At 38.2% G+C, this 18,589-nt stretch overlaps 1 long non-coding RNA gene across 1 annotated transcript; it reads right to left on the bottom strand.

Annotated features, from left to right (window-relative positions):
• Positions 1-9,772: 9,772 nt before the first annotated feature.
• Positions 9,773-15,304, bottom strand: LOC118405961. The gene is made up of 5 exons (XR_004829969.1): positions 15,012-15,304; positions 12,742-12,764; positions 12,158-12,256; positions 11,666-11,787; positions 9,773-11,010 (listed from the first exon to the last, which is right to left on the bottom strand). It is a non-coding gene; the product is annotated as an uncharacterized LOC118405961 (long non-coding RNA).
• Between the last annotated feature and the right edge of the window lie 3,285 nt (positions 15,305-18,589).

Here is an 18,589-nt window from a genome sequence, read left to right as displayed (position 1 = left end):
GATCCCCCTCTGAGCGAAGTAGACTAATTATCAGATTGAGTGGTTGTGTGTGTACATACATGTTTGATAAACTCATAGGAAGAATTGTTTATTTTTCCAAGCTTTTCACACCTTGACAACCAACAAGAAATAAATCTTCTTGGTGACTATCTGTCGCCTTCAACGTTTACGGAAGAATTAAAAGAAGGCTGTGAAATGAAGAAGACTTTGTTCAAATAAACTTCTTGCTTAAGTCGTCCAGCATTGACCTGTTTATCTATGAAAATTTTGGACATGTGAAAATTCCTCTCCCCCTGTTTCTTCCTCTTTTTGAAGTTAATTACTAGTACTTCACTAGATGTTATTTGGTTTTTAACTTCTTTGTATTCTTCATTTTCCTTCTTTGTTAGATATTCTGTATACCACTGTGTTACTTTGTTTGCAATTAACCTTTGAGCATGGTCTTGCAATAAAGTTATTATTATTAGAATCTGAAACTAACAGGGCTGTCTTCAGAACCTGTCTCTCTCTCCCTCTGGGATGGAAAATTGCTTGCTGGGACAGAAAATATCTCATCCTATCCAAAATCTCTGAACAACACATGAAATTGATGAAAATATATTTTTCTAGGCATAGAATGACAGATTTTCTGCTCCCAAACAATGAGTACGTGGGACTGTTCAGCTGCACTATTTGCAAAAGCAACCAAGTCTTCTTGACAACAAACTTTACTGGTCTAAGCTTAGACCAAGATGACTGCAGTGGGTAACCTGGATAAAATCATCAATGATTACACCAAATTATAAGATCATTAGGAATACACGTAATAATGCATTGTACTGTTTGGTATCTAATCCACTGCTTTACAGTATATACCATCATCGTTTTGCCCACATTTGTCAAGTTATTTCTCACTCCTTAGAAGATGTAATTTGTGACTAATGTTACACTTACTGTTAAGTGAAGCCTTGTAAGTGAAGACTGCTTCGGGTTTACTGAACTGTGTCCAGCTGTCTCACAGACTGTTACTGGCAAAATCTCTGGTCAGAAGAAACAAATTCTCTCCTGTTGGCTCTGGGTGAGGTGTGGCGCTCCAAACTGGCAGACTAATAAGTCAGATGAAGAACTGCTTATGTAATGGCATGATGAATGATTATTCATTATTTATTCATTTATTGGTTTCAGCAAGACGCCAATGATTGAAATAGAAAGCTAGAGGAAAACTAGCATCTGACCATATTGACTCCCTTAAACTGTGTACATGTACCATTAGATACAGATTGTGCTGTTCTGCAATCAGCAGTGTTTTTTAAAATTCTGAGAACCAGGAAATTAGATTGGTGTGGACTAATCAGAGTTTGTAAGATTTCTTAGTACAGCCGCTGTGTGGGTGGGACCCTACTGGCCAATAGGAAAGTATTTTGCAGTCATACATGTATATGACATCATTTTGTCATTACCAGGAACTTTTCAGAATATTCATCTTACGTCTTGAGGTATTACGTTATGGAAATTTCCTGCTGCAGTGAGATGAAGAACTGCCTATGGCATTATGAATGATTTATTGTTTATTTGTTTGGCTGTTCAGTATGCTACTATGCTAACGGAGAGGGGCTTTGTGGATATATCTGACAGGTGTATTTATGTAATGTTTTTGTATAATGTGTATATGATTTGTTTTATTTACTAAGTGTTATCAAGGAGCTTTCATTGTTGTTTAAAAAGCTCCTTGTTATTCCATTGTGCTATTCATATTGTAGAACCCAAGTTTAAGAAAAGGGGAGGTAAGTTCTCTCCATTTTGGAGCCTTTCAACCCCCAAACGATGCTGTTTTACAGTTTTTTTGTTGTTTTTTTATAAAGATAACAAGAACAAATGTGATACTGTGATCAGGTTGAGCAACTTATGTTAACAGCGCCAGTGTTCATAGATATATAACGTTTACAGTAGTCCTAGTCGAGGAACAGAACCTCCATACGTAGTCTAGTCCAGTAGTTTGTGATACCAGGCCTGATTCTCTTCCTTTTGCCCCTTATCTATACTAAAATCTGCCTCCCTCCCTTCTTTCTGTCTCTCATCACATCACATCGCCTCCCTCCTTTAAAACATGCTTCCCTATCTCACCTCCCATCACATCCCTCACTCCTTCCATCCCCCCTAATCCTAATTCCCTCCCATCACATCCCTCACTCCTTCCATCCCCCCTAATCCTAATTCCCTCTCATCACATCCATACCTCTCCCATCACATGTTCCCTCACTCCTTCCATCCCCTCTAATCCTAATTCCCTCTCCCATCACATCCCTAATCCTCATCACATCCCTCCCTCATTCCTTCCCTTTTTCATCACATCACATCCATCCCTCCCTACCATCATATCTCTCACATTCCCTCAATTCCCCTGCTCTTGTCTCCCTCACAATTCCTACCCAAGACACTCCTTCCCCACTCATCCCATTTATACTAACAACATGTTTAGTTGTTGGCGTGTTTTCAATGTCACTGTCAATAAAAGTTGATTGCAGTGCTACTTTATTGGAATAAAACAAATGCTACAGAAGATCAGTTGTGCTGACCAGTTTTCTTGCTAATTTTATTACAGAAGAAATATACATATAAATTTGTACCAAAATACTTAGAAAATTTTTCACAAAAATACTTAATAATTTTATTATAATAGCTAAATACTCTATACAAAATGCCTGCCAACAGCCATCAACTGAGCCGCCCCTCGCTCAACAAACGCCAGGTCCACCCACCACCCAAACCTAAGTTGCACAATCCTGCCCACAACATAAGACAAATATCACCTCAAAAACATTTATTTCATAATCCAACATCATAAAAACAATACATTCCTCTACAACCTCACTTCTCATGCTATATTTTCTAATTAAATTCTACTGATTGTCCTCACAAAAAACCAGTTTACTTCATTCTTAATAGCAATACGTGACAATACTAATTATGCAAATCAACAGCTAATTTGCATAATTACTGAGGAAAGTTTATAAATCCATTGCATTCTATGATAGGACTTTCAAACTTGTCTCATATGTAGCTGGGAACGAGAGAAATGTCGATAAATATCAATTATGCAAATGAGGACCTCATTTGCTTAATTAATGAGAAAATATGAATATGTTGACGGATCCTCATGATTTTTTGTATGTGGATAGCCTAAGTGAAGACCTACATAATGAGATACTGATTATGCAAATCAACAGCTAATTGCATAATTAATGAGGAAATTTCATAAATTCACCCCATTCCATGATTTTCATAGAACTTGCAAACTTGTCACATATGTAGCTTAGAAAGAGAGAAATGTTGATAGATATGAATTATGCAAATAAAAGACCTCATTTGCATGATTAATTAGAAAATATGGATGTATTGACGGATCATGATTTTTGGTACATGTATGTATATAGCCTAAGTGAAGACTTACATAATGAGATACTAATTATATAAATTAACAGGTAATTTGCGTAATTATTGAGAAAAGTTCATAAATGCACTGCATTCCATAGGACTTTCAAAGTTGTTATATAATGTAAGTGAGAAAGAGAGTAAGAGGTGTATGTTTGGGTCCCCTAGCATCTTTTTTTTGAACTGCAGGAGCCAGTTTAGTTTCACTCAGACTTTGAAAGAGAATAAGTCACGAACGGAAGTAAAGGATCATCGTGATTTTTGGTATTCAAATTTGCATGATTAATTTCAAGAATTTATAAACGAACTCCAGGCATATGAAATAAAATGTAATGAGTAACACATTTTTGTCTACAGACATCATTCTAAGGTATGTCTTCGTGGAACTCTAGTTCGTTATTGTTTGAAATTCACTTTGGCAGTCTACAATAATATGTTTCCAAAGGAAAGCACTGTTTTTGCTGGTCTATTGGCAAATTGTTTTTGTTCCACCTTTAGGTAATGCACACTCAGAATGGCTGATGATGTCAGCAAACGTGAACAATATCGTATTATAAAAATTAGAATGTTTGTGCTCCCCAATCTGATTGTGGTTTCTTGGTAAATCTATTAGCTTTTCATTAAGTTTTAACTTTGCCGTGCCTGTATTCATTTCTTTGTACATCATAAGTATACGATATGTTATCAAGTTTTTTTTGTCAGAGCAAAAAAATTGCAAATTGCAACAGGGAGGACTGCAATTGAGCAGCACCAGCAAATGGGGGAAATAGGGTTCTTCCTACCAGGGTGTGGAGTTTTTGATACTTCCAAGTTAAAATGAATCAAAGCATGGCTTCTTAGGGACTAAAATTACTATCAGACAGGTCACAGTTGATTAGACTGTGGCCACATGCATGTGATACGTCAGAATTTAATGCTTGCCAGAGGATCTGATCTCCAGAGAAAGGGAGTACAAAAAAAATCCCTGGTTTAACCGTTTCATCCGACCGTATAGGGTCATTTTTGACCCCAGGTGTATATTTTAATCTGCCATAGCAACATTTTTCATCAGAGAAAAAATTCCTTCTATGAATTTGTTTGTATACATGTCTTACAACATCTACCAATTTTTCCCCAGTTTTGCCCATTATTGTATGAGCTATACTTGAAAGTTTGTGTCTTGTTCGGTGGGGTCAAAAATGACCCCAGCCAATTGTGAATCTTTAATTACATATATATCAAAAAATTTTAATAAAATAAAAGGCATTCCTCATCATTGCTATTACAGCAACAAGTTATAATTGCTTAGATGAGTAAACACCGAATATTTTGAAAGAAATTTAGTATTTTGGTGTAAAACAGTTTTTTGACATTATGCATAAATTATGATAATACACACTAATTACCTATGCTAATGAAAGTGAAAATGTTTCTAATTAATTAAAAAACAATATATGGACAGAATGTGCAGAAGGAACCTACAAGAAAGATCCTTGTGGGAAAATAGACAAGAGTTATTGTATGTATGTGTTTAGATGGCGGAATATGGTGCATAATTAAGTGATAAATTCGTTACTTTTCACAAATATTGTATTTTTTCTTTTTAAATAACATTATTATGCTATCAGTATTATTGCATCATCACAATTATTGTTTAGAAATAGATAAGACAAAACATTGTTTAAGTAAGTTGAGTATGGTAGATTTTTAGAGCAAATGTGGTTTCTCCTCATTTTCTGCATAAATTATGATAATGAGTAATAACTACTGACACCAAAACTTGTCAAAATATTTTTCATAGATTAGTGAAACAGTAAGTACATAGAAATGAAAAAATAACCCAGCAGAAATATGTCTATGAGCAAAACAAAATGGGGTCAAAAATGACCCCATACGGTCAGATTCGTCGTAAAAATATAACGGTCGGATGAGGGTTAATAACAAAATGTAATTAAGTGTACGTGTAAATCCTCAAGGTTTAAAGTGAACATTTGAAAGTTAGGCCATTTACATAGTGGATATTTTTTTAAAAATTTATGGCAATGTGAACTGTTGAAAATTGATGCGTGTATGTCATCCATATATTCAAATGGACATGGCATAATGTTCTTACCATTTAACAGAATAGTTTGTAATTCAAACATTGCTTTCTGATGCCATTCTGTTGCAAAGTTATTAAATGTGTGGCTTTGTGTCGACCAGTTTGAAGTAACAACATATAATATAGATTTTCCATGAAGCCAGTAGGTTTGACACTTTTTCTTCTTTCGTTCCAGTCAGATACACTGGGGTCAGTGCAGGGGATGTTAGCAGTGATGAATGAGGCTGTCGGATCGATGGCTGCGATCGGAAGCCGGGCTCTCACGTGCACGTCTCGGCAGCCTGATAATAGCGGACGGAGAAGAGATGTTTCACAGTTGAGTTGACCATGTTTAGATGACATTTGAGATTGTTGTTGTGAATTCCTTAATTTGTGTGTTGCTATATCCATTGCATCTAAAGCTCAGAATGTTGGTGGTGTATTAAAGCAATGGGAGAAATCTAGTAAGTGCTGTATTTGATGTAGTTTCTGAACTGAAACTAATTGATAGATGGAAAGCTTCCATTCAGGTTCATGTAGAATGGAGATGGGGTGATCATAGCATAATTGTACGTCAATAAATTGCAAAATAATAGAAGAGTTTTGACCGTTTACAGTATCCTCTGTTGTTCGTCATAGAAAATGTAAATGATAACAAGTTTGATGTACAGTAAAATATGGTCACCCTCTTCTTATATGTTTGTGCTGAAAGTAAGCAGATACCATTTTAAGATTGAAGGTAGAACTGTAAAGGAAGATTGAGCAGATGTATACAATGTATTGTAATGTTTGTCATCAGAGGATTTGTGCAAATTGGTGACACTGTCTGTAAATTTCATTTTTAGTTGGGAAGAAGTGTGTTGATTGTTGTGGGTATGGCTAATCGGTCGTCCTTTACTTTGTAGAGCAAAACCTACGGTCAGTCTCTTGCATAGATATAGTAATGTTTCAGCTTGGAAATGTGTGTAAAATGCAGTTAAGTTAGTCAATGGAAGATTCAATATTGATGTTACTTGGAAAGTGTATGAAATCTAGTTGTAGTCAGTTAGTTTGTGCTGAATGTTTTTACTATATGTAAATGTTACGTATTGCTATTAAGAATGAAGTAAGCTGGTTTTTTGCGAGGACAATCAGTAGAATTTAATTAGAAAATATAGCATGAGAAGTGAGGTTGTAGAGGAATGTATTGTTTTTATGATGTTGGATTATGAAATAAATGTTTTTGAGGTGATATTTGTCTTATGTTGTGGGCAGGATTGTGCAACTTAGGTTTGGGTGGTGGGTGGACCTGGCGTTTGTTGAGCGAGGGGCGGCTCAGTTGATGGCTGTTGGCAGGCATTTTGTATAGAGTATTTAGCTATTATAATAAAATTATTAAGTATTTTTGTGAAAAATTTTCTAAGTATTTTGGTACAAATTTATATGTATATTTCTTCTGTAATAAAATTAGCAAGAAAACTGGTCAGCACAACTGATCTTCTGTAGCATTTGTTTTATTCCAATAAAGTAGCACTGCAATCAACTTTTATTGACAGTGACATTGAAAACACGCCAACAACTAAACATGTTGTTAGTATAAATGGGATGAGTGGGGAAGGAGTGTCTTGGGTAGGAATTGTGAGGGAGACAAGAGCAGGGGAATTGAGGGAATGTGAGAGATATGATGGTAGGGAGGGATGGATGTGATGTGATGAAAAAGGGAAGGAATGAGGGAGGGATGTGATGAGAGAGGGAAGGATTGGGGGATGGAAGGAGTGAGGGATGTGATGGGAGAGGTATGGATGTGATGAGTGAGGGGGAAGGGAGAGTGTTGTGTTTGATGTTAATAAGACACGCGGCAAACTTGAACATGAGCCAGGCTGGTCCATAAACAGGAGTAAGTAAAATCTCACAATTCTTCTAAATTATGCTCTTATCCATTGTAATATGATGTAATGTGATCCAGTCTAAAGATAATATAAGAATTCCGCAAAGTCAAAAACCTTCCACAGTCTGCAGTGTTGTATAGTTTGTAAACAAGTAACTAGTATCCTTGTACAAACTATCCACCACTGTAGACATTATTCAGGGCAGGTCGATGACTTGACAAAAGTCTTAAATCTTCACACCTTTTCACGTACTCTCATATTACAGCAGAAGGACACAACTTGGAACAACTGTGGGATTCAACTCACTCCTGTAAATATACTTATTACCAGCATAGTTCATTTATGATCTTTTTAACCAAGTTCTTTTTTTCTTCTTCATGTAGCATCTTTGCAAACAAGCAATAGAACATCATACAGTCAAAAGTCAGGCCCAAAAAGTTACACAAACTGTACGACCTACAACAGTGTCACACAAGTAACAGTTTCGGTGCATGAAATCAGCTAATACATAAGGCAAATAATAATACTTTCTTGCTACTCAATTTCTCGTTTACCATTAATATTATAAGAATGCTTTCGTATGAACAAAAGTTGCGACAAAATATCAGAGTCTAGTACAGTTACACAGTGTTTAAAAGTTCTGGACACAAAGTCAAGAACGGCAAGCAATCATGATACTTTGCTGCTTAATTTCTCGCACTGTTACAGAAAATTACCTAATAGTTTAGAAAGCTAACAATAATACTTCATTTCTGATGTAAGATTATACAATGCTATCATCTGAACAAAGATCACAGGTTCTGTACACAAAATCAGCTTACACTACAGTCTGCAAACTAAAGGCTAACATTAAATATACTTCATTTCTCATGTACGGTTATACAATACTATCAATATAGCATAAATATCAGCAATGATACAATAACAAAGGTTTAATATCAATGACTAACATTTTACAAAAAAAAGGATCAGGCTCAAACAGACTGAATTACTTATGTCATATCTGATCATTTACAAATCATTCAAAAACAATGATAATCTTCCAAAGAACTGAATACTTACTGTCAATCATACAAAATAACACGAATATTTCAGACAAACGATTCACAAATCAATGCTTCATCAACTTCAATATGTACATTGCCTATCAGAATCCATTTGAAAACAGTTGCATCTGCTTATTACCTCAATGGACGTAGTTGCATCTTCAGCTGGATCTTAGGCAAAACGTACAGCAACATTTACCATCAATCGTCCAAAATTACAGCAAAATTCCACAAACAAGATGATACTTTCCCAACTTCAACATGACCATTGGAATCTCTAAACCTATCAATTTAAAATGGTAAACATAGTAACCAAACTCCGTCTTTGCAAGAAGTATGAGAAAGTTACCATATATCAGACTATCATCAAAATTTAAAGCTGTGAAATAGAACAGTGTCATTCCTCATCAGCTTACAACAGAAAGTTAGGACAATATCGTCTTTACCTCGATGTAGGTTAGACATCCAGGTAATAAGATACGCCAAAAAGTAGTTACTCAAGTTGTCTTAAGCTTGACTTGTCCTACAATGCCTCCGATTGGACATCTGAAATTGTCTTCATTCATAGTTAGGGTATAAAAGATCAGTTTCTTCCAGATCACTTCAGTGTCACTGACGAAGGATAGTGGATTCTGTCCGAAACGTCTGACTGTTTCCAAAACCATATCCAGTTGCTTGAGTAACAACTTTTTGGCGTATAATATGGTCTTTAGACATTACACGCTTTATCCATCACTTAGGAATCAACAGAAAGGAATAACAGTAAGCAATCTTGATCAGGGCCCATGGAGAACAAATAGTTACAATCATGATCCACAATAAATTATTTCAGTTTGACAAAATGACTCTTCAACTTCAATATAATCATCAGAGACATGTACGTTATCAGTGACAAAAGTGACCTCAACCTCAGCTATAAGAGAACTACATTTGTATACTATGATCCAAAATTTCACAGAAAATCATTTCCCAACAGTTTCACAAAACAAGTTTTCATTTAACTCCCACAGAAGTGTACATTCTTCAGACATTGCGCCAGCTTACGACAACATTCACAATCTTGATCCGAGCCAGCCAACAGCAAACAGTAACTGTTATACAATCAATTATCCCAAATTTCACAGAAATAATACTGTAAAAACAGCAACTTCCATATGATCTTTGGACAGTGATCTGAGTGATCTCCATCTTACCCAAAACAGAACCAAACCATATGTAAGGTTAGCCAGGAGTAGTCTGCTCTCTGACGGTCCTCACGGAGGCCCTAGGACAAAGTCTCTAGAGCCACCACCTGCTGTGTCGACTCGAGTGAAAGGCCGGGGCCCGCAAAATGTTCGATCGCCGAGGTTTATTCAGTTCGTCACCGACAGTTCCAGAAAGTCTCTGCGGTATGGTAGCTCCAGGGAAAGCAGGATGGAACTCCTACAAAGTTCCAGAACCGCTCAAGTCGCTGACAGATTCTTCAGGCGAGGCAGTGGGTGGCCCTTAGGCACAAAAACTCTTGTTCTTGCTAAGTGTTTCCCAACTTTTATTTCCTAGATTTTGGTGTCCGCCTCCACCCAAATTTGGTCCGAAACGATATAAAATGCAATCGGCCATTGGTCAACATAAATCGGTTTTGGTATTTCTCATTTATCATTTTGAGTTCTTACTGTCAGTTTTGACGGACATTTCGAAGCAGAAATCGTGGTTAACTCGCTTTTCCTCTAATAAAAATCCCATTAATAGTGAATTTGGCCCCCACCTTTGGATAATTGGTGATGGGTTCGTGTCCTTTGAAACCGGTAAATGTGGGATACGGGACTTCCCCAAATTGGTCCTCGCAATAATCAATAATATCAGTCAACGTCTTTTGAGCATGAGCAGTGTTCGACAAGTAGTTGATATCCAAAACAAACAAGGAACGCTAGGGGCTTTCCCAAGTGCTACCGCCGCAGCTTCTTAAGTACAAGTGACAGGTACCGTGACCTCTATAACACATGTTCCCTTGACATACAACCTCTTAGGTTAACTATCTCCGTCGGTCCCCCGAGTACAGTAGGGCCGACGAGTTCCAAAGCTAATTCACTACAGGGGTGCTCGACCTGCTGTTCTGGTGGTAATCATTGCTTCCCGGCCATTCTAGAGAATAACAATGTTTCACGGTTACTTGCGGAAGCAACCCTACTATCCCACTAAATCTATCCTTACACATAACATCTATCATCATGTCCAAAATTGCAACAAAATGCTTATTACTAACAGTTTCACAAAAAATTCTTCAAATATTGCAATCTCTATACCAATCATTTAAGTGCCAGTCGAATGTTACAAAATATTAAGGATCCGATCTTAGCCAGAAGAGAATAGAGAATAAACTGTTTCATCTATCATCCAAAATTACTGCAATAACGAAGTCAACAGTCAATCCACACCAAAAAATATTCAGTTACTTTGTTCCACAAATCCAGGTACAATTGCTGAAAACTGTCTGCATTCATACGAGACGACGATGTTTGTCCATCGCAGTGGATGACGACCTTGACTTCTGCAGTTGCCCTTCCGAGTCCAGGCAGTGGCTGACGTGTCCGCGAGCGGTTCAGAAGTCCACACCTCGCACAAAAGCCCCAGCTGCAGATGGTGGTGGCTGCGTGCAGGAGAGAGAGAGGGGGAAGGAATGATTACTGACTAACTCTCAGCTCCAGAAATACACAAAGATGAACTTCCGACAGAGCAAATGAACAGCATATTAGTCACACATCACAAACAAGGGTTAGCATGACACATGCATCCATTTTCATCCAATAGAAGTTTTGGATCGTACTGTAAATGGTACAAAGCAGCTGCAAAATGAGTACAGACATGCATATGCCGTAACTTTTTAAAAAATAACAAGAAAAAAAGTTTTCTATTGCCACACACCATACAGATCTACTTTATGTGGCAGAGACTGTCATTCTCAAATCATTCTGTTTAGCCATAGCCAAAGATGTTACTCATCATGAGGTTAATTTAAGGGTTTTACTATGGTCAATACTGTTCGACAAAGGGCATAAATGGCTATGGAATGATAAACACTCAAGCAAGACTACAAGAAAAACTATCTTACACACAAATGAATTCACTGATCTACACACATTGAAACCGTGAGAAACAGGTAACTACAAGTTGAACTACAGTCAAGCAGCAGAGACTTACCTTGACTACGGCCATACTAGATAAATCTAAACGAATCCGTTTACAGTAAAATTTGAAAATCAATGCCACGAGAAGATGAAATGAACTGAACATGAGCCACTTACCTGTTCTAAATGCGTCTTGTTGGGAAGGAACTTTTCTCTCGACTCCACATTGACATCCCCAGGTCTGGACAGGAGTCTGGGGTCAGCAGCGATTGCCGTGTTGGACAGCCCTCTGCAACAGACTAAGGAGTGAAGAGGACATACAGCACAATTGTCACACCTGTTTCACCGATTGTTGACATCACAATCCTCTAGATCACATGTTAGTAAGATGGCATGGTTTTAACTGACGTGAGTTTACGTTCTGAAGTTACTGGTCATCAGTATCGAGCCTGAACAAGGCCATTATGAAGTGGTCGTTGAAGACGTTCAGTGCATGCCTTAATTTGTGTTGGATGAAAGTTTAGCATTCTACTACATGTGTATCATGATTACTATTACTACTAAAACTATAGTCTATGATATGTTTTATAAGGAAGAAATTTCAATCTTCAAATTTTGCTACCATGATCTGTCGTCTTAGAGAGAAAGGAAGGAAATTCAATGTGTTACCTGTAGTGAGTCTTCAGCATCTTCTAAAGTAGCATCTTGAAGTCAGGTCATCAGGACAGGACTCCTCACTACTGCATCAGACACTGGCAAGAATCCTAACTACAGAAATAAACAACAGTCTGTAACAATACACTCAGCCACCTTAAAGTACAGGCATTGGTCATCAACTCATGAAACTCACCTGTGATACTGAAAACAGGAAAACTAATTCCTCAGGCATTTTTACAGTCAGAAATCTGACAATATAGCAAACAAAAAAGGTGTCATTCCCATAAAGAGGTGTTGTCAGACCCAATAGGAAAGTTGGGAACTATCCTTTAAATTCAAGTGTTTCACAGCAAATGTCTCCTAAAACAATCAACTGCTTGTACCTCCTTGGCTCCTATTCTTTTTCAACCTCCTTGGTGGATGTTGTAATCCAGAACACTGAACTGCTTCAAAAACAAGATAGACAAACACATCGAAGCCGTACTTGACGGAGGAGCGACAGTGGGCCATCCGCCTTCCAGCTCCTGACCGCGGGGGTACCACAGTCTCTGAGGTTCAGGTAAATTCAGGTAAAACTAATACTTTGAAACACTCACCTCTTAGGACTGTCCTTCCACTGCTGTAACAGTAAAAAATTGGCAATCAGTAACATGTACAACCAAGTATAAGTTACAGTTATATATCAATTACATTCCATTCGTTTCCAATTTTGCTTAATAGCTTTGTGCTGTAATACTGTAATTCATCGGTACCAAACTTTCATGGTCTGAGAAAATTTAACTTGTTCTCGAAACTAAATGTTCACTGTCGCGGAAAGTGCGCATCAAAAAAGTCTGTGACTTATTTGTTATCAGTAATGATAAGTTCACGTTACAGTCGTCACCGTTGACTCCAGGAAGAGTAGTGGCATGATTTTATGATCTACACTAATGGAGATCGCAATAAAACAAACAAACTGTGAACATAACAGTATATTGAAAAAATCAGGAATTACAGTATCATATCGGCCTGGGATCTAAACAGCTATTTCTGGAATCATACAGAAAATAAGTGACTGTGGAACTGACACACACACACATTAGAACTACATGTACATTATAACTGTCAGAATCAGTGAACAGCTTTAAAATAGGGTTGGATTTGTGCTGTGCCCCAGGAAGAAGTACTTTGAGTGACAGGAGGGTGTCATCACAACCAGCAAAACCTCTGAGGATTCATCTAGCAATAATCAGGTATCATCAGGTAACTAAACTACATTACAACAAAAGCACATTGTGTGCCAAAAACTGTTCTTCCTGGCGCTACAAATATAAACACACCTCAACTCAAAATAAAGCCTTAGTTACGTGTATGAAAAACGCATTTTTCCGCACGCCTTTCATGGGACATTTAGGCAGGAAGAGGCCCACGTGTGCGTTCGTTCAGGTGGTCGTGTAGCCGGCCCACATACAGATGAACACGAATACTTGATTCAGTTGATTGAGTGGAGAGTTTAGGTAACCGAAATGATAGTAGTAGGAAGAAATGGTACGAAGGATACAAAAGGGGCGCGACGGAAGGCACTTCCCCATAGCTTCATATGGATGAGCCAATTACTACGCAGAAAGAATAGGTAACTATCTTTCCTGCGTTGTGATTGGCGATGCCTATATTAGGCGAAGACCCAACCCCTTTATAAGGGCAAGATAGACTGTGTACTGTAAGAAGAACGGACTCATCCGCACCGCCTGGTAGTCGGGCGAAGACTTAACATTGGGGTAAGCAGGAATTGATGGAAGATGAAAAGAGAGATAGTAGGGAGGTTTTATTAGTGTTTTCTCACCCACCCACCCACCCCGTACGTAAGAAAAAGAATTTGAAAAGGTTATACGAATCACATCTTCGCGCGACTCCAGGCACTTCCCCATAGCTTCATATGGATGAGCCAATTACTACGCAGAAATAATAGGTAACTTAGTATTTAGAAATGCCACGTCAAAAGGCTTGTTTTTCGGCCTTCAAAAGAGTTCCGAGCTTCTTTTCTGTGTGAAAAATGACTCAAAATAATTCCAAATTTATTTCCAAAAGCCCTAACCAGTCGTGCAACATCATGACGAAATAGTTTGTTGTTTTACCATGTAATGGCAACTTTCTACCGTCAGGCCGCATGTCTTCGTCTTCGTCTTGTGTACCCTCTAAAAACCCCTGCTGGGGCGTCGCTGAGGGGGGGGGGGTGGCTTGCGGACTAGGGCAAGGCAGCCAAACCGGCCTTAAAGGCCTCGACTGACGGGGCCTGGGCAGTGTGCCCCGGCAGTCTGTTCCACTCGGCAACCGTCCGAGGGAAAAAAGAAAACTTAAAACAGTCTCTTTTAGCATGTCATTTCTAAACTTCCCCCGACGCTTTAACACTTGCACAAAAATAAAGATACTTTTCTTGGTCTAAAGCAACAAGAACCGCTGTTTAAATCCACAAGACGTGCCACAAGTTTCCGCCCAACCTTTGTGAACAGCTCCACATTTTGGCGGGAAGAACTGAGCCGAGTTAACGTAATTATGGCGCCCACGTGCGCGTTCAAACAGGTGGTCGTGGAGTCCGGCAACGCACGTGGAGATAAAAAAAATGACTTTTTGTTTCAGTTTTTGTCAGAAATATCAACTCATACTTCATGTGATTCTCACACGATATGTTAAATACATGTGACCTTGTCTTAGCACAGATAAAAAGCAAACTACTCAACAAAACAGGGAAGAATTGGACATTTTTTAAGGCCCAATAGCAAAAATGAAATAACCGCTCAGTATTCACGAAATTTCAACAGCAAATAACTTGCCATGTTCTACCAAGTCGTTGGAACGTCATTTTGAAAGCTATAGTTTGTAGTTTTACCTTGTATGAGTTAATCTGCCCACCACGCCGTCTGTCCAACATGCAGTCTCGCCATATTTTTGTTGTCAGGTTCGGTCCAAAATAGGTCCAGAAATCCTCGCTTCCTCCTCGAAACGTCACAAAACAGAATAAATCCACCACTGGAATATCCCGACGGTCGCCGCAGGCATTCCATGAAGTAACTTGTGGAAAAGAAGTTTGAAATTTCACCGAAAAGTTGTCCAAACTGCCAAAAATATATCCGGCACGTCCACCCACGACAACAGCACTGCAGGAACTGAACCGGACCATACCAACTGTGATTGTCAAATAGGGGTGCAAAAGGGCCTAAATTTTGTTAGTTGTTTATCTATTTTTGTTTTTGTTTTTTGTGTGTATGCCAAATGTGCCAAATTTGTTTTGTTTGGGTTCTTTTTTTCCAAACAAACTTCAACATGCCCGGACCGCCATCATCTTATCAGGGGAAAAGGCCCCCCTCAAAAATAACAACGCTCGCCCCACGCGTTTCGGACTTGTTTTCCGCGGGAAACCCAGCGATTACATGCAATAGCGTCTCACACGGCAAGTGTACTGGTGTTCAATGGGAATCAGCATTGTCCGAAACGTTGGGCGTGAATTGCCATCTTTTAGTTTCCATATGTCGATCGTTTCTGTGGGGTTTGCGAACACGTCGGATAATAATGGTTTGCAAAACAAACCTATAAATACCCCGGGCTTTCCGTGCTGACGACGTTTGTGGTTTGCGAGCGTTCACACTTTTCTTATAAATTTGAAAAGAAGTTTTCTATAAGATTCTTACCCAAGGTATATATTTATTGGATGTCTACAAACTTATTCATTTGAACCTGTCTCGACACTTTGGAAGTTTTTACGATTTTTTTCTAGTACATATCTTTGAAGACAAAATAAAAGTTTTCACGACATGCATTATGGGAGGAGCGTCAGAGGTGAAACGATTATAACTTTAACTGATCAATAAGTAATCAGATTAATTACAATTACGAAACAACAACGTTTGTTAGCTGGACGAGTTTGTCTCTCGTGAAAATTATAATTTTATGAAAAACTTTTTTATCCCTTATGATACCAACACATGCATTTGGCTGTACATGTAACGTCCTAATTTGCATATGTACTTAACAGGCACATTTCTGCATTTATAACTGAGTTATGCCTTAGTGATAGTAATGAATTACACACCACAACACTATATATAATTAAAGAACTTATATCAGCTCCTATGCGTCTGTGTCTATATGTTGCTGTCCCTTTGGTTGTGCCATTTCAATCACCAACACCACACTACTTTTAGCCTGGAATCCAGCCGTGTTGTGCTTTGGTCGCTCTGCTCCTGCCACTGGGGAGCGACCCAAGCACAACACGGTTGGATTTCAGGCTACACTACTTTGACCTTTACAGTACAACTTGCTGATGATGAGACTTTTAATCTGTTTTAGAACTCTTGACATTATTATTATTGATTCTGCTTTACTTGTAAGTTTAAGCCATACATTTGTCCAAATTTGATCTGAATCATTAAGTATTTAGTATCAATACTAAAGTGTACTATAGACCTTAAAGTGTGTTGATGCCAATGTTAACTTGATTGATGATAGATCTAAAGTTATATTAAGCCAACGGTCTTTTCATTAAGATCGTTTGTTATGGATATGCATGCCAAGTCACTCACTCAGTCCGGTGGCCGCGGCCGTAGAAGCAGACTGTTCACAAGGGCTTTCCACTGCTGGCGGTCTTCGGCCAGTAACGATGTACGTATACCAGTACCCACCCCTAATATTCGCCATTGATATTCATTTATCTATAATGGTATTCACCTTTACCTACGAAATTCTACTGATTAATTCGAGCTATTATAACAACGTAATGATATCCTAATCTACAGGTGATCACTTATCTCTTAAGTTGTTTTCCTTTGTTGTAACTTTTCTATATAGCCTTAAAAGTTGCCACTCATTTGGCTCAGCAAAACCAGGTTTTCCATCCCGTAGTTTGCATCATTGCGCAGTTCTAATAACAATTTCTTAAACTGGACTGTCTACAAGAAACAACACGAAGGACGCAAAGAAACACGACTGATATTAATATAAAATTTATTGAAAATACAAACATATCAAGCCATAGGAACTGCAACGCCACCGTGTGCTGAAAAACACAGCTGAAGTCAAGAAAGAAACAACTTTCAACACAACAATGCTAATATAGAGGTGAAGCTTTCTGTTCTTCACATTTACACAGGCAGTTTAAGGCCTGTGACACCTGTAGATTCTCAGTCGAGCAGTTATATGGCCATAACTTTTAATGTAACCATCTGTTTTCAACAATTTTTGGCCAGTTAACGTAATTTACCCATATTCAAAATATGATGACAAGAAAATTGTGGATCCTCACTGTTTTGGGTTTAAAAAACCATTTTTTGGTAAAAAATAGGGATGCTATTAAAATGGGTCTGTGCCCACTATGAAATGATTGTCTAACTGAGTCATATTTTCTGGAGTAATAGATCATATCTCTGTGATATCTAATATGCCTGGGGATCTTGCCGCTATACCTAGGTAAGGCTTCATTTTGGGGCAAAAACAGAATTTTTTGACAATTTTTGGGTATTTTTCGTACAAATATCAATACAGCCACGGAAATAAAAGATATTGCAAGAAGACCCGCTTGATTTCCGAAGGTCTGAGGCTTAATGAACCAAAATCTGCACAAAACTCGTAATAAAACTGGTGCCCTGATGTGGGCAGGGGCCGACGAAACACTACTTACCCTACAAGAACTGCGTCCAAAGACATGTTTGACTGTACGTAACATAAACCGATGGTAAAATATGAATGTTTTATGTCTGTATCTGTTAAATCGCTGTTGTAGCAATGCGAAATTTCGCAAGCAGTTAGCCTTATAAGGCATCAGTCAACTGCCATACAATCATTTTGGGCTAGAAATATCGATTTATAGCATTATTTTGCTGTTTCCTTGAAGTATGAGCGCCTCGCTGTTTTCCTGCCACTCCACACCCCGGGAGGTTGGAACACATGTTCGGACTGTACCACTTGCAGCTCTCGCGGGGGTGCCCTTTTGTTAACCGCTTCTAGTTATGTGGATATTTGATAAATACTAGATCAATATCTTTAACACTCAACATTAATAAGTCTTAAAAAGTAGTTAGTGTAACCCATACATCGTAAGTTCCTGTTTTCGCAATGTAACATTAGATACTGACATTGGACCGTTCTAAAAACACTCCGGCCCGGCGGGGTTACCTAAGGTCACGCAGTGGTTCGAATTTCATGTTCGACCAAAATTGTCACAGGCCTTAAAGTGCCCGTGTATGTTAACTGACAAACTTGAAAATACATCACGTAATAAAATTATAGTACATTTGAGGGAAGGAAAACATTGTTAAAACTATTAACACATTGCGTCAATGTGAAATAAATTCATAGCAAATTTTACATCACATAATTAGTCGTTACTCTCGTGAGATTATGTTACGATAAATACCTCTTTGAATAAAAGTTAAACATGGCTTCTTTTTCCACATGATTGGAAGGATATACATT

The sequence above is a fragment of the Branchiostoma floridae genome, chromosome 18 (assembly GCF_000003815.2).
Source record: "Branchiostoma floridae strain S238N-H82 chromosome 18, Bfl_VNyyK, whole genome shotgun sequence".
Classification (NCBI taxonomy): Eukaryota; Metazoa; Chordata; class Leptocardii; order Amphioxiformes; family Branchiostomatidae; genus Branchiostoma; species Branchiostoma floridae.
This window is presented reverse-complemented; position numbering and strand designations above follow the sequence as displayed.